Raw genomic sequence first — 21,386 nt, forward strand, 5'->3', positions numbered from 1 at the left:
AGAGGAGGGGTTGAGGCTGAGTCTCACGGAACTCTGAGGGTTGAAAGAATAGAGCACAAAAGCAACTTTTATACACATGGACCAAAGTTTTAAAAATGCAGAGGAAGCCTATGGTTTTTTGTAGGTTGCCTAACTCTTCCTCCCTTAAACAAATTGGTTTTATTATGTTATGATGATTCTACTGCTAGCTCCAGGCCAGACTATTTTTCCTTGCAGTTCAGATACCAGCTCCAAAGGGCCGGGTCCTGAGACCCATTGCCCACCCCTGCCCACTGCCCACTGCCTACTGCCCACTGCTTTGCATCTACCTCAGCTTGCAACTACAAGTTTTCATGAATCAGGAAAGAGAAAAAAAGATGAAATTAGCTTCTCTGTTCACTAGATGTGCTTTAAAGTTTCTGTTTTATATTTACCCATTTTGATTTAGTTTTATTATGAACCAAACCCACAAATAACATTGAGATTATGTACGTACCTCCCAAACATGCTGATGAAGCAGCAGGTATTTTATAATATGAGAACACTTTGTGCCTGAAAGTGGCAGGTGTAGTAAGGAAAGGGACGCATGTGTCCCATTCCCGTTAATCGTGGTCACCTGAGTTGACCAGCCTATTGACAGAAAAGACCTTGAGGAGAGAAGAAAAAATTAAACTTTAATTAAAAAAACCAACACCTAATGTCTTCTCTTTCAAGAGTCAGAAGAAAGAAACTGAAACTTTGGAAGCTCCAGTGCTAGTGTCAGCAATTTTGTCAGAAGACACGGACCATCTGCCTCAGAGCTCACCATAGTGGGGCCTCGTCGTAATTCGAGCTCTGCAGGGGCGCTCCTGGAGATGGTCAGAGCTTTGCTGAGCAGGAGCATGTCAGCTCTGGTTGCTGAAGGATGAGCGAGGGAGAGGTGCAGTTTGGATGTGGGAATTGATTCAGTGTTCCCAGAGTCCAGATGGGAGCAGGCTTTTATGTTTTTGCTACTATTGGGGACTTGATCTATTAGCAAGGCATATGGGTACAGGAGGTCTTTTTTCTCTTAAAAGAAGGTGAGTTCTCTGAATCCTGCCTCTATGAGCAATATACAGGGTGGGACAAAAGTAGGTTTACAGTTTTTCGTGTGGAGAATAATACAAAAATTAATAAAATAATACAAGAATAAAATGTGTGTTTCTTGTCCTCACAATCGTAAACCTACTTTTGCCCCACCCTGTGTGGATTTGTTTTTCTGCTCTTTCTCCTTCGTTTGTCTGGAAAAAAGTATATAAAAAAACATACAAATGTGCCCACAGGTGAGAAAGGAGGAGTTATAGTGCTCAGGGTGTGTGTGTGTGTGTGTGTGTGTGTGTGTTAAACCAGGGACTGCAAACTGGCAGCCCAAGCTCTTGCCATGCATTTGGCCCTAGACGTGCTTTTTTTGGTTAGCACAGTGTTTGAAAAACTGGAGTGGGAATGTACACTCCAGTTTTCCACAGATCTGAATTTTCTTATGCCTAGGACTTTTATAATTTATCATTCAGGTCACTGAAGGTGTTGGGGTATGGAACCTGTGAACTAAACATTTGCCTGCCTTGCACTTTCTGAGATCTTGTGTAGGAACAAAAAATTAAGTTCTGAAACCTTCTGACATGAAACTAGTGTTCGTTTCTCTGGGGCAGTGTATCATTTTCTAGCCTCTAATTTCCCCAGGAAGAGGCACATTAGTCGTAGCAAATGAATCTTCAACTTCCAGGCACTCCAGGATGTGTACTGGCTCAAACTTTGAGGTATTTTAATTTTTTGTTTTGTTTTGTTTTGTTTTTTTGTTAAGGATGGGAGTGAGAGGAAATTCAGGGGCACACAAGAAGGCAAAAGGGCAGGAATGATTGATGGTCATAGAAAGTCCTGACAAATTTGTAGTCAATATTGTTTGTCAAGAGCAGCTTGTATGACAAAGGAAGTGTCAGCAGCCGCCTGACGTCTCATTCTTCAGGGCCTGGCCTCTGCGTTAGAATAGGGGGCTCGAGTAGAACGCCTGTCACGGTTAATTGGAAAGATCGCTCCAGATGAGTGAGGGGGGCTGACAGTTATGCATTACAGGGAGAATTTAGTATGTCTTGCAAGGTTGACACCAGCAGCCAAAGTGACTGGCTTTGGTTTATTCCTCATTAAGAAGGCCACTAGAAGGAGAAAACCAAGGAAAGATTCATATACATTCTTTTTAGAGACTCCCATTACTTTAATTGTTGCTCCCAGTTCCATTTTTCTCAGACTTCCGTTCTGTTCTTGCTTTCTAATGACTCCATGGACTAGGGACCAGGGACAATTTCAGGAAGCATGAAAAAGAGGAGACGGAATGATGGCCTGCTCTCCCCTCTCTCTGAATGGGCTTGCCTGGCCGCGTGGAACTGGTCACAAACACTTCCAGCCTTTGCTCCAATGCACAACAGGCTACATTCATTTTGTCATTTAGTAATTTGTTTATCTGTCAACGTTTCTCACCCTCAAATGATGAAGCTTTTGAGAGAGCTGTGGTTTTCCACCTAGATGAAGTCTGAGAGCTTATACTCTATAAAGGCTCGACAGTTTGGGGGGTGACTGGTTCTCTGACCTCTCAGGAGCCTGCTGTTTCAGGGCCATTGCCACCAACATCTGGATGTGTTGGGTGCAAATCGGTCATGGGCCCTTCAGTTTAACTTTCATCTTAGCATTGTGTGTCCTGGCATTGTTTTCTGTAGCCTCACAGTTTTTTGAAACACGGAGGACAGCTTTTTGGCTTGAGGCTCCTGAGCCTGTTTGGCCCATGAGGTTTCAGCCATCAAGCTGTTAAACAGCGCTTCATCTGTGCTATCCTTTAGTGACGGGTGGAGGCTGGTGGCCCTTCATGAATAGGATGGGGCCCTGGAAGAAGTATAATTAAAGACTTGCGTCACTTAGGCAATATCCTCAATGTTGTTTTGCAATTCACTTGGCTTGCCAGCTTTGAAACTATGGGATCCTTGAAAAGGACTTAAGTTTGGGGGATTTACATTACTTCATTTTGTAAATGAATTTTGAGCATGAAGGGATTTTATTGATTTTGAGCATGAGGGGATTTTATTAATTTTTTAATATCACACTATTTCAAATTTTTGTAAAATATAACTGCACCAAGATATTCTCTTGGAGTTTATGTCTGGTAACTCCTATAATTTAAAAAAAACCCATAATCTAATTTGTTAGGCCAAGTATCCTAAGTCCTGCTTGTAGAATATAAGTCTAAATCTTTCGTAAGTAAAAGGGTAAGCTAACAGGACTTGGAACATATTTTGAGATCAATGATGGGGTTGCTATTACTACCTTTATATGTGGCAGTTTGAAAAAGCCTCAAAAAACAAATCAATTTAATTGAATTCAATGAAAATTTATTCAGTACCTACCAAGGACTGGACAGTGTAGCAGATGTTGAGGCTGCCATAGGATCAAGGGTTGAAATAAAGTCAGTGAGTTAAAATTAAACGATCTAAGAATTTTAAACTAAATCAACCATGTGTGGCCCTGAACATTAATTAATTTTTTTATTCTGTACTTTTTTATTCCATTCTTTTATGAAGATGAACATGACATTGCCAATTGATGTAAGGAGAAATATAAATGTATTTAGGACATTTTTGGGAGTTCCCAGAGAGGTAATGGGATGTCTATGAATAGTTTGTTTGAGTTTTAAGCATAAAACTTCAATTTTCACTGTGGGGGATCCACACCGCGTCCTCGCTGCGTGTCCCTGGGCAGGTCACTTCCCTTAATTAGGTGTTAAGAGTAACTATCACAAACAGTTGCTATGGAGATTAAACCTGTAAAGCTTCAGAACATGCCTCACATATTTAAAAAATAATACCTTTAAAAAATGTTTCCATCTAATTTTTTGGCGTTAGTACGTATGGAATGCGTATGCAGCGGGATCTTTGTCAGTGACATAGAACTCTTTCAGTGCCAACTCAGCTTCCATTGTCCACAATGGCAGCTCTCAAAATTCTCGAAAGAGGAACTTGATGGACGCTGAATATAGAACTCGACCCAAACATCAAGTGGTTTTGGTGATTTTTATCGCTCTAGTGACAGTATAGGGCAGAAAATATTACAATACTGGTTAATGTGGTTTCAGCCAAAGTTTCATTATCGTTTAGAAATGTAGTTCTCCAGGTGGTATTTGCACTGTTATCAATACCGAGCTTCACGGTTGTACTGATGGTCCTGAAAAAATATTTTTATCGAGTGCTTTTGGAAAGTAAAAAGAAAAAATGTAGATAGTCTGTTCGAAATTAGGTTTCTTGAAGGAACTTTTCATTTTCTGAAATAAACATCCCATTGAGCCTGTTGGTACATATATTGATAAATATGAATTCACTAAATGTGGGTTTGCTTAAAAACAAGATATGCCCAACTAACCTCATTTCCTTTTTTTGATAGAGAGGGGAGACTGGTGGAGAGGGGAAACGCCACAGACAAAATGTGTCTGGATTTCAGGAAGACATTTGATAGAGTCTCTGGTGACGTCCTTGTGGGAAAGATGTAGATATATGAACTGGGTGATAGTTAAACTAAGAAGCTTCGTGGCTAGTCAATGATGATATGCAAAGGGCGCTCGGGAGGGGGACTTTGGGACTCGGTGTATAGACCCCACCTTTTCAACATCTTGACCTGAGGTTTGGATGATCCTAATAAAGAAGAAAAACTAAGAAATGGGGGCAGATAAGTGCATGAAGTGTAAAATAAGTAATTTTTTTTCACTTCAGTTAAATATGTAGGGTGCCTTTGTAGGCTGGGGGAGGCCTCGCTTTCTTTGTAAGAAAGGCAGAAGGTTCTTGTTGACTGTGAGCTCTGTCCGAATAGCAGGGTGATCTAGCTGCTGTGAAAATTAAGGTCATTTTCAGCTACTTTTTAATAAGAAATAGGTTTTGACAGCAAGGAAGTAATAGTCCCACTACGCTTTGCTATTGTCAGACTACATTTAAAGTATTGTTCAGCATTAGACATTGCATTTAGACTTTGTAGAGAGAGGTGACAACAAGCTGGAGTGAACCCCAATAGTGAAAAACCTGAAAAACGTTTTTCTACAAGAACAAGTTGAAGGGCCTGGGGCTGTTTAGGTTGGAGGAAAGAGGACCAGGAGTTAGGGCTGATGACCTGATACTTGGTTTCAAATATTTAAAGGAATGCCAAGTAGAACAGAAGTTATCCTTCTGCATAATCTCAGTAGACAGGATAGGACCAAAAGGTACAAAACATAGGGCAGCAGAAGCGTTCCTAAGAAATGAGAGCTGTTAGGTAATAGAATGGTTTGCTCATTATTAGATACATTCCAGGAGAGGGGATGGGTGTTCAGGAAACTCATGGGGCCCCATGTCAGGATGGCTAAAAGCAGGAGCTGGGGGGTGATGAACCAGTTGGCGCTTGAGTTCTGGTCTCACCAGCAGCTGTGTGAACTAATACAATTTACTTACTATCTCCATGTATCAGATTTCTCATTTATATAATAACAGTTCCTTTCTCCTATGGTTGTTGTGAGTACGTACGTAAATGAAATAATCCATGTAAAATGTTTAGCACATTACCTGATACCTAGTGAATGTTCAACAAATAATGAGTCCCGCTATAAGGGAGTGTTTAAATAGATGGTTTCCTTTCCTAACATTTTATATTTCTGATTCATATAAAGCTTAAAAAGGACTAATGTATCTCAGTCATAGTCCTAGAAAATGTTTAACGGCATTTAACTCTTGTCTTTTCCCCACTGCTTTCACTCAGTCCTCCTTTCAACTTCTTCAGGAGTGTATCCTGGAGCACAAGTGGCGATCTTCTTTTTCTGGAATATATGTTACTGAAAATTAAGTGGCCGCAGCCTCAAGAAGATGGGCTCCCTTTTAAGGACCTACGGGTAAGCTTTTGCTCATTTTCTCGGGTAATGGTGACCATATTATACAGTAAACCGGAGAAGGATATGCCTAAATTAAAATTGTGTTAGAGATTTTTATGCCTACCAATTTGTTATTGTTTCTATGTCTTTTATTAATATAATATGAGTTAAGTATTGAAATAATTATGCCATTAAAAAGAATTATTGTTAGAGGACAAAAAACAAATGCAGCAGAGACGTAATCGTGTACTATAGTTTTAGCCTACTCTGGTTGGATCCTACCACAATCTGCTGACAGAACACCCACGACACATTTGTCGGAAGAGAAAACCATTTCCAGGAGTTAAACTTCCTCCTTACCCGCAGCCACCTATCTCCAAATTGCCTGAACGTGCAACATACTATCACCAGGGGGCACTCTCGGACCATCTATTATTAAGGGACTATAGCTGGGAGGTACGAGACAATTTTCACTTGGGTCTCCTTTTGGATGAAGAGACAATTTCTAACTTTCACTTGGAAACACATGGGAGTCTCAAGGCTGCCTTGCTAAATAAACCACCACCTAATCCTCGGTATCAGCAGAGACATTTTACTGAGTGACCACAGACTTCAGATCTTCTGTTCCTGTACTGAGAATGTCTTCTTTTGAGAGCAGACAATGCGGGCCCGCAGAGACCTCTTGGCCTGGGAATCCAGAGACATGATGAATGTGGTTCCGGCATTGATTTCTTAACCATCAGCAAATTACTTTTGTGCCTCAAATTTCAGTTTCCCCATCTGTAAAATGGAAGACTAGAAAGAATACTTGAAGATCACTTGGAATTCTAACATTCAATGATTGAATTTTTTTTCCCTCTCTCCTTCCCTTCCTTTCTGGTTAAACAAAAGGAGAAACTAAGATTTCCTGACACTGTGTTTGGAGTAGGTTTGCCAAGAGCTTGTACAGCTGAAAGAGACAGTTTCTGAAGGATCAGCAAAGCACACTGCGTGCAGTAGAGCTGGGAGCTGAGTGCCCCGGGCCGGCCTCCCTGCTCCTTTGTTCAGGACTCCCAGCCTCGGGCGTGCCTGCCTTCAGGGATGGAACAGCTATGGGACCATTGCAGTGCGGTGCCTTGGAGCATTGATTTCATTCAAGAATTCCAAAAGAAAGAAGACCTTTTTCTTTAATGTTAAATACAGATATTATAAAACATAGTTTAAATTTGTACATTCATTTTTATATTGAAATAGAAGATTTAAAAAATATGGAGTTTGTACAATAATTAGATGATTGGGGTTATACTTCTAGATCTCCTGGGATTAGAATCACTTCTTCATTTCATTAGGGGTGCACTGGGGAAAAGTATGGGAAAGGTTAACCTTTGGGGGTTTGTTAGGTTGGGTTCCCCAGAAGCAGAGCCTTAGGCCAGCATTCAACGGCATACAATTTACTGCGGGCATGCGCTTTAAGGAAAAATACAAAAACTGCTAATAAGTGAGGGAAACAGGATAGGAAAGGGGAAGGAGCTGACCATTGATGTGGTCTCAAGGAATACGGTCTGATTTATGTGGTGATGAATAGATCACATCACAGACTTGACTCTGCTCGAAGCAAGCTGGCGGGGATTTTGTACCTCTTTATCAGTTAGCCACTGTCTGCAGGCCATCCCTGCATGAGGCCTGGGTGGGAGAGAGGAGGGCAGCGTGTGTGTGGATGGCGCTGTTCCTCAGAGGCAGGAACACCTGTGAGCTCTAGGCAGCCAGTGGTGAGCCTGAGTCAGCTCACACAGCTCTCAAGAGCTGACGGTGTGCACTGCTTCCCAGCTCTCCATTCAGTTGCCTCAGCCTGGTAGCTTGGAATCTGCCATGAGGGCAGCATCTGCATCATGAAATTCAGGAACAGTTACCAATTGGGGGCTTTTACATGCACACAAAGAGCCAGTTGTTACACATTAACCAGCACGCCCAGGGCAACACTCTCGGCAGCTCAGGGATGGTGCCCTGGCTGAGCAAGGGGTCTGGGCAGGGTACCAGGAGCATCTGCTGCACACGGGTTACAGAAACCCTGCCCACAGATGATCTCCCAAACTAATTTGTAAGTTGACAAACCATTCTTTTCGAGTCTGCTTTTCTTAGTCCCTTTCAAAATGCATATAGTATAGGGAGGCATGGAACTAATAATTTGCAATGTACCAATCAAAACAACTGATTATGTTTTTTAAGTGCAAGAGAAGACTAGAGTGGAGGTGAGGTAGGAGTGTGTAAATGAAACTACTTGCAGCAGAGGAGGAGGAGGAAGGACTTGCTATGTTGCTTAGGGACAGAATTTAGAATAGCTACGGTACTATATAGTGTTTTCTGGGAGATAATTTTCAGAACTTACGTAAAATACAGCACTTTACTGAGATGATGGAGGGTTCAACTTTTTGCTAATATGAAAAATTTATTAGGGAAAGTTTAAATATATACACAAGTAGAGAGAATAGCATAATAAACTCTTGCTACTCGGATTCAACAGTTATTAATTAATGGGCAATCTTGTTTTATCTATACACCCATTCACTTCCCCCAGGGGTAGGGAAAGTTTTGAAGACTCAGTTAATTGGGTAAATGTTGAATGTGGCCTAGAAAAGAAGCCAAATTCACCAAGGACTGGGGTGCAGGGGGAGGTTTTTGAAGACTGAAGCACCGTAGCTGTGACCACGTTCCCTAACATAGTAGGATCTAGTGGCAATCACTGGAAGACATATGAAATGCAGTACATGGGAACTGTATGCTGATTAACTGCAAATATATATATTTTTTATTCTTCATCTCCTCCTCAAATGAAGAGCTGATGATGGAACAAAAAGAGAAGAGTTATAGGGTTCCTATCACAGCTCAACATTCTTTGCTCTCTAAATACTTCGTTTCCTCTGGGCATTTTCTTCTTGTTTAAATATATAAGAACAAAATATCAGGACCATTCTGCCTACTAATTCTAGATGATCTCCCACCCTAAGAACAAGGATTGTCACATCTATAATAAAATAAGAATCGTGACTCTTATTTGATGGGCAAAGAAATTTCCTTAGAAGACAGAAACAAGCTTGGGCCTTATGATAGTTTTATTGTACTTACAGTGATGGATTATAACCTTTGTCCTTTTTTCATTATTTCCTTTCACTGTCTTTGGGGATTTGGGATAAGAGATGGCCTCTGACCTTTTTCTAAGGACAGCAGATTTCCTTCTCTCTGTTTTCTGGCCATTCTACTTTCCCTCTCACTGGTTGCAGTTCCAAGGATAATGCCGATGTACACTCTTGACCATCTGGAGTTGAAAGAACTAAGTAATGGGGTCCTGGGAAGAGAATATTTAGAAATTAATAATTAATTCAACATGAATGAATAAACTAGGGAAAACTTGGTTTAGTCATTATATATTTATCACTAGAACTTTCTATCAAGGTTACTTGGAAGTGGACAAATGACTTGAAAAATTAGACCATTGGGAACTTCAGAAAGCCAGTGCTGGAGTAGATATAATAACAGTAGAGAAACAACTCTGTCTCAATTATTGTCTAGCTATTTTCTAATAAATTGGTTGCAACTACTTTATTGGAACTGCCCATGATAAAGCCTGGTCCTTTGTGCATGTGGAGAACCTGAGAAAGGAGCTGCTCTGATGCTGTAGACAAGTGTGAGCTGTTTATCGACGGAGGGTTTTCACTTGCTGGTTTCGTGGAAGAGGTTGTTGACAGGTTGTAAGCCTGGGCCCATCTGGATCAAAGGCAGAAAATAAAAGAAAGCATATTTTCCTAAGGGATGGTTACAGCCAAAATTGGAAAAGGCTGTGCAAGTATCAATTCCTACAACTCATCTCTTCTAGCTAGTAAATCTTGAAGATATATTTGTTAAATTTAAAATTGACCATATGCTGGCTGAATTTCTTTTGAGGTTTTCCCACAGTTATTGGGAATCAGAATTAATTCTTTCAGTGGATTTCCTGGCTTCTTTATTGTAGCCCACTTTTCATTGTTTCCTTTTTATTGAAATGTCATGATGTCAAAGTAAAAACAATTTGCAATTATGGTACATAAATATTTCTGACATCTTATTAAACAAAAATATAACTTTTCTACAACATGTGCATGTGTGTATGTATATTAATGAGAAGTTGAATTTATTTTTTTTAAATAAACTTTACATTTTAGAGGAGATTTAGATTTACAGCAAAGTTAAATGGAAGGTATAAAGATTTCCCATATATGCACCATCTCTACTGCTATCCATATCCCACACCAGAGTGGTAACATTTATTACAATCAATGTGCCTACACTGATACATCATTATTGCCCATAGTTTACATTAAGGTTCATTTTTGATACTGTGTATTACATGGGTTTTAACAAATGTATAATGATATGTATTCACTGTTCTAGTATCATACAGGATAGTTTCAGGATTTTATTTTTAAAAACTTAAATTCTTACATAACTTTAGTTGTCTTAGGCTGCCTCAACCTGTCCTGAAGCAAAGCAGTATTCATACTACAATATATATAGAAGTGCACGCTATAAGAAGTGCAATTAGATCAATTTTTTTTTGTCAGAGTATATACTTCGTGAATAATGGAGAAAAGAGTTTGGAATGTAATGCTAATATCTCAAACACTAAAATCCACTGACAGAATGAGGATTTTGGTATGAATTTAGTCAGCCAAAGTAGGGGACTCCTTAAATTCAAGACTATTGTTGGGCATTGATTTTGAGTAGAGGCTATCAGACAGCAGGTCTTCAAAAATTCTTTTACAAGATCCTCCTTTGAATTCCTTTTGAATTTCTGTCACCTAAGCTCTTTCAAAACTTAGAAAACATACTCTCCTGGGAATGAATTCCAATCAACCAGATTCATATTAGTTTATTTTTATGATGGAAAAAGCACAAGCACTTTTAATTTCCTTTAGTCATGCAAGAATAATCTAAGACAACTTGAGTGACCAAATGCTAAGTCCACTTGACAGCAGATACATGGTAATGACCTTAGACATCCTGAAATTCTAACTATGTAGTTCATTTCTGACTTAAAGCCCAAGTTAAAGGAATCCAGACTCCTTCTTATGCACTTAATTTGTTATAACATGCGTAAAAGGAAAATGGAGGGTTAAGATTAAATAAAGGTGTGGGATTATAAAGATGAAAGCAACAATAATGAACAAAGAAGAAAAACAAACAAACAAAAACTCATAGACACGGACAACAACATGGTGGTTACCAGAGGGAAGAGGGTGGGAGATACAATAAGGGTAAAGGAAGTCAAGTATATGGTTATGAAGGAAGATTTGACTGGGGTGGTGGGCACACAATACAATATACAGATGATATCTCATAGGATTGTACACTTGAAACCTATGTAATCTTTCTAACTAATGCCACCCCAATAAATTTAATTTGAAAAAGAAGAAGAAGAATATTCACTCGAAAAAGATTAAATGAAAGATAGAAAAATGTAGATTAGGAAAGTGGTGGGACCAATGTCATAAGTGTAGGAGAGGAAAAATAATTTTTCCTCTACTCTTTATTGTTCTTGGCTGAACCTCCCCTATAAAAAAAATTGACAGGAGAAAAAATTAATTATATATGTATATACAAAAGTGCCACAAAAATATGAAACTCAGAAGGCAGCCAGCAATTGAGGCTTATCTACCATTTTGAGCTAAGGAAAGGGATAGGAGTCTAAGGCTTCAAAAGGGGGAAATCATGGGAGGGAGAGAAAAGGAAAATTTGGTAAGCAAGGGTTGCTCTGGCTGGATCTTAAAATTTCTCATTACAAAAAGAAAGGCAATTTGAGGTGATGGATGTTAACTAAACCTAGTGTGACCATTTTGCAATATATACAAATACTGAATTGTTATGTGTTATGTCTGAAACTAATATAATTATATATAAATTATATCTCAGTAAAAACAACCACGAAGGTTGCCTCTCATGCAGATAAAACTCTCAGGTGAAAATGTCATCTTGGGTGGGGATAAGTAGGTAATAGCTCTCTCTCTGGTCTTGTACAGGTCACCTTTCTAATGTAAATTCCCCTTACAAAAGGGTAACTATTACCCTGTTTCAGAGCATCTCCTGTGCCTATAAATTAAAATAATTTTTATGCCGAAGAGGCATATTTCAGGGTGGCATATTTTGCTACCCTTCAAAAAGCATATGGTTGAAGAGAAATTGTGAACTGCTACTGAATGTACATGAGTTCTTCTGTCCATTGACGTGTATTAGTATTAATCACCCAATGGCAGTGTGGCAGCAAGGTCAAGGAAGAACGTTGGCTCTGAGGCTCCCAAACTAGTTAGATGCAGACCTACCAACCCCCTGGGGTTGCTGAGAGGATTAAAAGGGATAACATTGTATGAGAAAATATGTCATTTTAACATAAGATTTGGCACTTATTCTTAAAGATCTTCTGACAAGATTAACATTAATGAAGCAAAATGGCATATAATCAAATTCTAACTCCAAGTCTATATAGATGGTTATTACTACAGGAGATCAAGGATGAGAAAAGTCCAGGCAAATTGAAGTGCTTAGTGGCTGCTTCATGGAAGAGATCAGACTTGAGCTTGTCCTTAAAATGCAATAAAATAGGCCAATAGAATGGTGGGTTTGGGGGAAGCATTCCAAGTACAGGAAGACATTAGATAATAGGTAGAAATGGGAAAGGTATGGGGCCTGCGAAGAAATCTAGCACAAACAGTATCCATTCATTCATTCAGTCATTACTTACCGAGTGACAACTCAGTGCCACGTGCTGGAGGTACAAAACAATAGACAAAGACCTCTGGCTTCAGGGTCTCAAGTCTGAAGCACCTGTGTTGAAAAGTGTTGGACAGGACAGCACAGATAGTGTTGGAGATATACAGGAAAACTATTCGGTGATGAAACGGACTCGACCTGTGTGATTATGGTCAAGGAGCATGAATGAAAAGTTCAGAAGTAGAAATAACACAAAGGCAAGAATTAAGATTAGTTTTTAGACTGAATCCAACTCCCTACTAGTAATGGGTCCTTTGGTTTGTTGCCTAACTTCTCCTCTACTCAGGTTCTATAAATGTGGGTGGGGATTGTAGATAGCATGAGCAGTCCATGTGTCTTGACCTGATATTATCGATAATGTAAGGATCTGGAGGGCCCAGTTTCAAGGGGAAAGTAATTGAAAGGAAAAGGATAAAGTATCAAGAGTATAAAGGAAGAAGTGTAGAGGATTGAGAAAAAGAGAAAAAAACAGATGCATGAAGAAAGCAGGGGTAAATAGGTAAAAGCCACAAAAAGATGACTTCAAAAATATTAAGGAGCACATTCAAATAAAAAGTAATAGAAGAGAAAGCCAGGGGAGAAAATGGGTTTCCAAACGGTGGGTGGCAGCAGCAGTGGAATGGGGAGAGCAGGGTCTGGAGATTGATTGGCTGATCTACTTGATCATTTAATGTCTTTGAGCAAGTCACAGCCTCCTCCTGTTGGTGAGAAGATTCATGGAGAGAATGGCAGCAAGGAATCACCTGACACATAGTAGCTACTCAGCAAATATTTAAATACATTTAATTTAGGAATCTATGGTATATTTTTACTGTACATTCAAGTACTTAATGACAGTAAAATCGAATAGTATTTAAGTTGAACAAAAGGGACTATAAGTAAGGCTGAGCAAACAGAAGACTCAGAGTGGTGTAGCTGTGAAGCTAAAAGCCCTGATTTCGACATGCCTTGGCTAAGAGTTATTTATTTCTTTTTTTATCCCAAGACAGTGATATTTGCTGATGAGGTAAATCTAACGAGCATCTACTAGACTTTCCTGCCAGTAGCACACTGACGTTGCCCACCTGCTGTTTCTCCTCAGAGGTCACTTCATTAAGGAGTGTTTTTGATATAGCACCTCATTAGGCCCTTGATACCTCCAGGGTGCCTTACGTGGGAAGCCATTCAGCAGGAACCCTGGTACTTCCCAGGCCCACTAGGGCTGCCTGGGAGAAATGCTCCTGACCAAAGGAGAGCCCGCATTTAGCAGCCCTTTGAAGGCAAGGTCTGTGTGGCCACAGCCCTGGCCCCGGGTCCAAGTAGCTGATGCCGTGGTTGTGTTTGGGGTTGAGGCAGGAGAATCATGAAGAGGTCTGGGTTTGAGGGATGCTAGATCATAAAGCACTGTGACCACAGCAAGGGTTTGGTAATCAGTGCCTGTGACTGAGCCAGAGGAGCTGACAAAGGCAGGAGTATCCTCATACTTCGTACCAGAGGGAGCTGGACATCTACAGAGGCTGCTGCTTGGGGACTCTGAGAAGCAGGGTGTTTTTTGTTTTTTTTAAATCTGAATTTTAATTAGATTGTTTCAATGGAACCTGGAAGTCAGAAATTGAATAAATCTCTCCAAACCCAGTTTAAGTAATATGAGAGCCTATTCAACTTAGCTGTCTGGAAAGCTTGGATGCGAATTTTTTATTTTATTAACAACTTTATTCTCTGCTATTTGCCAAGCTTTGGTTCAGGCATTTTGCTGAGTTGAAAACTGTGGAAATTTGTTGTAATTGGAGGGGAAAGAATCACATGTGGTTTCTTCCAAACCTTTTTCCAATTTTTTTTTTCTTTTTGTTCTGAATTCCATGGGAAAATTACCCAGAAGGGTCATTTTCTCATTTAATGATGCAACAATGCTCGGTTTGCTTTGCCTGTTTTTATTTTCTAGCTGCATTATAATTACATTTTCCCACACGACTTATTTTTTTCTTCCAAATTAGTAGATATAAAATTCTGATGGCTCTTTAGGGAGCTAATCTTCAGATATTCTCTCCTTGGGCTGTCCTTTGTGAGGGAATAGATGAGGCTGGCCAGCCAGGCCCCAGTCTGCCTGCTTTGTGGCAATCGATCACCCCAGCCTTTTAATTAGCAGTTGCAGGTGAATCACTAATTGGCCCCATATTTGCATACATAAGCCAGAGAGTTGCAGGGTTACAGTTATAAATCTTAGTCATTTAGGCAGTGCATAAGTGTTACATTTCATCCCTCATCCCTTCTAATTGCCTCATCAGCTCTTTACAAAGGGTTGTCCTACATTGGTAATTTTAAATGGGTGAAAAATGACTTGTATTAATTTGTCATGAAAACATGGTATTTTGAAGGAAGGACTAAGAAAAAACAAAGCAAAAGCATTTACACAAGGCTTTTTGAAATAGCGTCAGGGGAACATGGTGCTTGAAAAATGGCATGTGGTTTAATTTTTTTTAACTGCTTAGAGTTCCTTGGTGGCAGTAGCACAGTGAACACTAGCAAAGAGAGGCCTCTCAAAAGATATACTTTCCTGAGACAGGTCAGTTTAAGCAACAACGGTGAAGGCTTCTCTACCTTGGGCCTTTATTGACTCCAGCCTTTAAAAACATGAGGGAAATTCAGGCTTATTAATGTTGGATCTGATCAAAGTGTTAGTCTGTTCTCAGCACTCATCTCGATTCCTGATCTGTGAGGATGCTGTGGGCCTTCAGGTGGTGACCTTGCTCCTCGAGGTTTACCATCCTCTATATGAAGGCAGAGATGATTCTGGCCTCTAGTCATTTGTAAAAACATCCCAGTTGGCAATTCAATTAAAGACAATTACCAACATTAAATACTGTTTACTAAAGGAATCATGCGTTAAGCGATAGACAACTCCTAGGACAAAGCCTATATAGATACCCAAGTCCTTGGTCTGCCACGCAAGCAGGATGGAAGTACAAAGGCAATTGGTGTGACAGAGGCAGTAGCTTAGATAATAAGGAAAAACCTCTAAATTATATATTTAGTTTTATACAAAAGATAATAGCCATATTTCTTTCTAAGGCCATGATCATGGGAGACAGGGGGTTCTCCGGCAATACAGATTAAAGAACAATCAAGTAGGTATTGACTCTAGTTAGAGGTATGTGTGGATTACATTCTTAGTGATATAATTCCTCGTGTCAAGCCCCAAATACCCCTTCTTTCTTGAAAGAAAGTAAGCTAAGGTGGTTTCTATTTTATTTGAGATGATGGCAGTCCTCCAGTTGGACATGAGGTGATGCTGGCTCTGCATCTCTCTTTGCTGATTACAGGGCTTACTGATGGCCATTTTGATTTTACCTCTCAGTCTCTGAGGCTGCCCTTTGATATTGCATGATGTCATTTTTACAACTGTTACCTAGATAATACCTTTTCCTTCTCTCAGTCTAATTAATCTTGTATTGTCTTTTCTAAGTTCTCTCTCCTACTCCCTCCTAAAGAGGCAGGGTCCTTGCTTGCTGGGGGTAGAAAAAGGGAAAACAGAAAGAAAGGAGGAAATTCACCTTGTTTATTAGGTTTCACTGCCTTATGCTGTGTAACAAACAACACTGAATCTCAGCGTCCTATAAAACCGAACATTAATTTCTCATTAACACATGTGTAGTTGGCTCTGGCGTATTTGTTCCAGGCTCTGGGTCAGATTCCTGTCTGCTCCAGGTGTCTCTCATTTTAAGACTATGGTGGGGATTTCTCATAGCAGAAGACAGGAGGTAGAAGTGAGCACAAGAGACCAAGTCAAACGATACAAGTATATTTAAAGCTCTGCTTGGTTGTGTCATGAAGGCTACATTATATCTGTTCTCATTCCATTGGTCAAAGCAAATCATATGGCCAGGATGAATATTAACAGGTAGGGAAGTATACTCTTCCCACAGGAAGAGTCAGACAAGAAAATGTGTATTGATTTACGGCTCTGTCTCAGCAGAGAGTTTTCTTTTTTAAGATTGTATTGATTTGTTTTTAGAGAAAGGGGAAAGGAGGGAGAAAGAAAAGAAGAGAAATATCAATTGTTTCCCTCTTATACACGCCCCAACTGGGGACCAAACCTGCAACCCAAGCGTGTGCCCTGACTGGGAGTTGAACTGGTTACCTTTTGCTTTGTGGGATGACAACCTACCAAAGGAGACACACCTTAGGGCACAGTATCAAGTTTTACAAAATTTAGTGATCCTTTGTGTCTGGGAGTAGTTCTGGGCCCTAGAGGATTGGGAAAGAGAAGAAATACAATTTAAAATTCATTGTTATAAACCTGGATGAAATGGATAAATTCCGAGAAATATACAGTCTTCCAAAACTAAATAAGGAAGAAGCAGAGAATTTGAATAGACAGATTATACCCAGTGAAACTGATGCAGTAATCAAAAAACTCCAAACAAGCAAAAGCCCTGGACCGATAGCTTCACAGTTGAATTCTACTGAACATTCTGAGAAAATCTAACACCTCTTTTTCTCAAATTATTTCAAAAAATTCAAGAGGGGGGAAGCTCCCAAACTCATTTTTGAGGCCAGCATTATCTTAATTCCAAAATCAGATAAAGACACTGCAAAATAAATAAATAAACCAATCACCTGATGAACACAGATACTAAAATCCTTAACAAAATACTAGCTAAACTTATACAGCAATATATTAAAAATATCATACACCATGACTGAGTGGAATTTATTATGGGAATGCAAAGATGGTACAACATCTGCAAGTCAATAAATTCACCACATAAACAAAATGGAGGATTAAAGCCACAGGATCATATCAATAAATGCAGAAAAAGCTTTTGATAAAATCCATCACCTATTAATGATAAAAGCTCTCAGTGGGAATAGAGGGAACATACTTAAATATAATAAAGACCATACATGAAAAATCCCTGCCAGCATGCTACTCAATGGGCAAAAACTACAAGCATTGCCCTTAAGACTGGAAACAAGACAAGGATGTCTGTTTTCACCTTTCTTATTCAACATAGTAGTAGATGTCCTAGCCACAGCAATCAGAAAAGAAGAAGAAATAAAAGGCATCCAAATTAGAAAGGAAGAAGTAAAACTGTCTTTATTTGCAGATGATATGATACTGCACAGTAAGTAGAGAACCCCAAAGAGTCTATCAAGTAACTGCTAGAACAGATAAATGAATTCAGCAAAGTAGCAGGATACAAAATTAATATTCAGAAATCAGTTGCATTTTGTATGTTAATAATGAATGAACAGAAAGTAAAGTTAAGAAAACAATCCCATTCACAGTTGCTTCAAAAAAGAATAAAATACCTAGGAACAAACCTAATCAAGGATGTAAAAGACCTGTACATGGAAAATTATAAGGCACTGAAGGAAGAAACTGAAGAAGATACAAAGAAGTGGAAGCACACACCATGGTTAAGTCTTCATGGATAGGAAGAATTAACATCATTAAAATGTCCATGCTACTCAAAGCAATCTATAGATTTAGGGCAATTACTATCAAGATTCTAATGACATATTTCACAGAACTAGAACAAGTATTTCAAAAATTTATGTGGAACCACAAAAGGTCCTGCATAGCAACAGCAATCCTGAGAAAGAAGAACAAAGTTGGAGGAATCATGATACCTAATATCAAACTATACTATCAGGCCATAGTATTCAAAACAGCATGGTGCTGGCATAAAAGCAGACACACAGATAAATGGAACAGAATGGAGAGCCCAGAAATAAATCCTCACCTTTATAGTCAGTTAATATTCAGCAGAGGAAGCAAGCACATACAATGGGCCAAAGACAGTTTATTCAATAAAAGATGGTGGGAAAATTGGACAGATATGTGGAGAAAAATGAAACTAGACCATCTTATTACACAACACTTAAGAATAAATTCACAATGGATCAAAGAGTTAAATGTAGAGCCAAAACCATAAAAATCCTAGAAGAAAACATAGGCAGTAAAATCTCGGACATTGCCCGTACCAACATTTTTTTTCTGATATATCTCTTTAGGCAAGGGGAACAACAACAACAACAAAATCAAATGGGACTACATCAAACTGAAAAGTTTTTGCATGGCAAAGGAAAAAAATCAACAAAATAAAAAGACAACTCATAGAATGGGAGAACATATTTACCAATACATCTGATAAGGGGTTAATATGTCCAAAATTTATAAAGAACTTACAAAACTCAACACCCAAAAAACCCAATTAAAAAATGGGCAAATGACCTGAATAGACACTTCTCCAAAGAGGACATACAGATGACTAATAGACATTTGAAAGGATGCTCAGTGTTACTAATTATCAAAGAAATACATATTAAAACCACAGTGAGATATCACCTCACACCTGTCAGAATGGCTGTCATCAATAAATCAGTAAACAAGGGCTGGTGAGGATGTGGAGAACACTTTTCAACTATTGGTAGGAATGCAGACTGGTGAAGTCACTGTGGAAAGCAGTATGGAGATACCTCAAAAAATTAAAAATAGATCTGCCTTTTGACCCAGTGATCTCACTTCTGGGAATACACACAAAGAAACCCAAAACACTGATTCGAAAGGACATTAGCCTTGCAATGTTCGTTGCAGCACTATACACAATTGCCAAGGTTTTGAAACAGCCTATGTTTCTATCAGTAGATGAGTGGATAAGACAACTATGGTTTCTTTACACAATGGAATACTAATTGGCCATTTTTTATGACACACAGATAAATGGAACAGAATAGAGAGCCCAGAAATAAATCCTCACCTTTATAGTCAGTTAATATTCAGCAGAGGAAGCAAGCACATACAATGGGCCAAAGACAGTTTATTCAATAAAAGATGGTGGGAAAATTGGACAGATATGTGGAGAAAAAAGAAAATTTTACCCTTTGCAACAGCATGGATAGACCTGGAGAACATTACACTAAGTGAAATAAGCCAGTGAGAGAAAGACAAATACCATATGACTTTACTAATGTATGGAGTCTAATGAACAAACGGAACTAACAAGGAAAATAGGAACAGGCTCATAGATGGAGGGCAGGATGTCAGCCAGGCAGGGGGTGGTTAGGGGTGGATGGATTGAGCAAAAAGGGAAAAGGACTCATGGACACGGAGAACAGTGTAGTGATCGTGGGGCAGGGGAGGTGTATATGAAGCAGTTAAATGGTAATGGGAAAATACAATAAAATAAAAGTAAAAATAAAAAATAAAATGTATTGCTATGGATTATGAATGCAGTCTTTCAAAAATGCAAATAAGTTATTTGATTTACTTTAAAAATTACTTTTGGTATTGGAACTTTATTTTTTTAATGTAATGTTATTCTAAGCTTGCCAAATAGTTCTCCTGGGTTTTGTTGGTTAAAACTTGGTTAAACCATAGCTTTGGTTGATACTTGGTGGCTGACCTGTGAAGGGATTGAAGTGCATTTGCACTATCACTGAATTGCTTGTGATATTCTCACTCACTGTCTAGGCCTGCATTATTCTTCTGTGCCTATTCACTCCTTAGAAAAAAAATGTGATTTTTATCAGCACATTAATTTGGATGTGTCTATGGAGTTCTCCACAGCAAGGACATTCTGAATTTTTACAAGCTTTATCTATCATTCAAGAAGTCTGTAAGCATATTGGATATATCTGTTTTAGTTTATCAAGTGATCGGTTAAGATAAGGGTTATTTGGCAATTTTCGTCCAAAGAGACTAACCGCCTTGAATCAAGAATCTCTAAATATTATTCAATTCCAAATATTCCAAGAATTTAAATATTACCGGAATGTAAAATTTTCACTTTGATGGTGATTGGTTAATATTGCCTAAAAATCAAGTTGTGCAACATTAAACTGTGAGCAGCAGATGACTCTGAGTTGGGCTAATTGTGAGCAAATGCAAATCCCTATGTTTGGACATAATATTTATTTCCCATGAAAAAACAGCATTTCTTTTTAAAATTTATTCTTATTTTTAAAATATTTTAAAATTATATTTTATTGATCATGCTATTACAATTGTCCTGATCTTTCTCCCTTTGTCCCCTTCTATCTAGCACCCCCACTCCATCAAGCAATCCCCATACCTTTGTTCATGTCCATGGATCATGCGTAAAAGTTCTTTGGCTTCTCTACTGTATTTTTTATCTCCATGGCTATTCTGTAACTACCTATTCATACTTCTTAATCCCCTCACCTCTTCACCCATTTTTCCATACCCTCCTTCCATCTGGTAACCATCAAAATACTCTCTGTATGCATAATTCTGTCTTTGTACTTCTTGTTTGCTTAGTTTGATTTTTAAATTCAGTTGTTGATAGCTGTGAATTTATTGCCACTTTATTGTTCATAGTTTTGATCTTCTCCTTTTTCTTAAATAAGTCCCTGCAACATTTCATATAATAAAGTTTCTGTGATGATGAACTCCTTTAGTTTTTTTTTTTTTTTTTTGTCTGGGAAACACTTTATTTGCTCTTTGATTATAAATGATATCTTTGCTGGGTAGAGCAATCTTGGCTGTAGGTCCCTGATTTTCATGACTGAATATTTCTTGGCAATTCTTTCTAGCCTGCAAAGTTTCTTTTGAGAAATTAGATCGCAGGCATATGGGAACTCCCCTGTAGATAACTAACTTCTTTTCTCTTGCTTCTTTTAAAATTCTCTCTTTATCTTTAACCTTTGGCATTTTAATTATGGTGTGTCTTGGGGTGGTCCTCTTTGCATTCGTCTTGTTTGGGCTCTCTGTGCTTCCTGGACTTGCATGTCTATTTTCTTC

The sequence above is a fragment of the Pteronotus mesoamericanus genome, unplaced genomic scaffold (assembly GCF_021234165.1).
Source record: "Pteronotus mesoamericanus isolate MK-2021 breed Mesoamerican mustached bat unplaced genomic scaffold, CSHL_Meso_final contig_50, whole genome shotgun sequence".
Taxonomy (NCBI): Eukaryota; Metazoa; Chordata; class Mammalia; order Chiroptera; family Mormoopidae; genus Pteronotus; species Pteronotus mesoamericanus.